A 1,702-nucleotide genomic window follows, 5' to 3' on the forward strand; every position below is an offset into this window, starting at 1 on the left:
TATGCCCGCCTGCACCCCGTGCTGTCAACTGCCGCAAGAAGAAGTGTGGCCACACCAACAACCTGCACCCCAAGAAGAAGGTCAAATAAAGCTCAGCCAGCCCCTCGTCCAGAAGGGCACCACCTGCCCAACGCCTGCAGCCTTGGGGCCTGAATAAAGTTTCCCTCCCTTGACTAGAAAAAAAAAAAAAAAAAAAAGAATAAGACCAATGTGTCTTTTACTATACTAAATTACTTGTTAATTTAAACATCCATCAGATTTTTTTTTATCATACCACATACATTGAATGTGTTGACTTCAAAATTCTTCAGCATATTGACCAAACAGACAAACAAAACAAAATAAAACAACAAACCCCAAACCAAAAACACTTACCAAGTACTTACTTCAGGCCAGGGATTTACATCATTTTTGTCATTGAACAAACCTGACATGCTGAGGCAGGAAGATTGCAAGCTTGAGCCCAGCCTGGGCAACATGATAATAATAATAAAAGGGGCTGGGAATTTAGCTTAGTGTGAAGGCTGTGGTACCAATGAAAAAACTTTTTTTGCAGCCACATCCGGGGACATGACAAGGACCCTGGTGCCCACAGAGAGCCACACGGAGGTCAGCAAGGGGAGGGGGCCAAGAGACTCCTGTGGGTTTTCCCTGAAGTGCAGGCTGTGCCCTGCTACCCTTGGGCCTGTGCCTACGTGGCTCACAGTAGCCTGGAGGCTTTGCTTCTGGGGCTCACCAGCCACCTCCAAGAGCTGTCAGTGAAATATGTTATCATGAGGAGCTGGTTGCCAGCAGAGGCCAGATGGACATTTTCAACACTGATGTAGAATTGTGCAGGGGAACCACAGAGGAAGAGAGAGAGAGGAAGAGAGAGAGAGAGAGAGAGAGAGAGAGAGAGAGAGAGAGAGAGAGCTGGCCCAGTCCTGAGGGCTCCTGTGTGGGCATCATCCATGAACACTAAGGGCCTGGAGCCTCCAGTCACTCCCCCACCCCATTGCAGGGTCCTGTGAGGAACATGGCTGTACCCGGCCAGCTTCAGTGGGGCTCCTACTCTGGGGTCTGGAGTAAAGGAGTGGGAGGGAGAATGTGGCTCTGTGGCTCCTGCGGGAATGGTGCACTCCGAGATCTCAATTTATCTGTGGTGGAAAAGGAGTTCCCTTCCAATAGCCCAGCCAAGAATGCTGATGTCACAGGCAAAGGGGACAGAGTTTGATTGTGTGTCACACGGAGCTGGGAACAGGCTCCTCAGAGGGCCGCCCTTATCAATTAGGTAATGTCTGCTCACGATTGAGGAACTGTGTGCTGCTGTGCTCCAGCTGTTGAGCCAACATCTGCAGAGGGCACGGTACCTGATGGGAAAGGCTTTTTTAGCTGGGATTCTAGGGGGCTGAGCTAAGGATGGGCAGAGGTGGTGGCTATGGTTGGGACTTTGATTCCAGACATTCAACATGCGTGTGTGCAGAAACAATGCCTATAGCCAAATGGATTTTTTTTAAGCAAATATTTTCTTTATTATTATTAGTATTGTCAGAAGGATATAAATATTAAAGGTAATAAGATGGAAATTTGATATTGGTAAGAGGCATATCTTATCAACATATCTCAAATATTTATGGTAAATTGCCAAAACCTATCAACCTATAATTTTAAAATATTTTCTCTTGGAAACTAGGACATGAAAGTATTTTATCATATTTATTTA

Source organism: Octodon degus, unplaced genomic scaffold (assembly GCF_000260255.1).
Source record: "Octodon degus isolate 3935 unplaced genomic scaffold, OctDeg1.0 scaffold00031, whole genome shotgun sequence".
NCBI lineage: Eukaryota > Metazoa > Chordata > Mammalia > Rodentia > Octodontidae > Octodon > Octodon degus.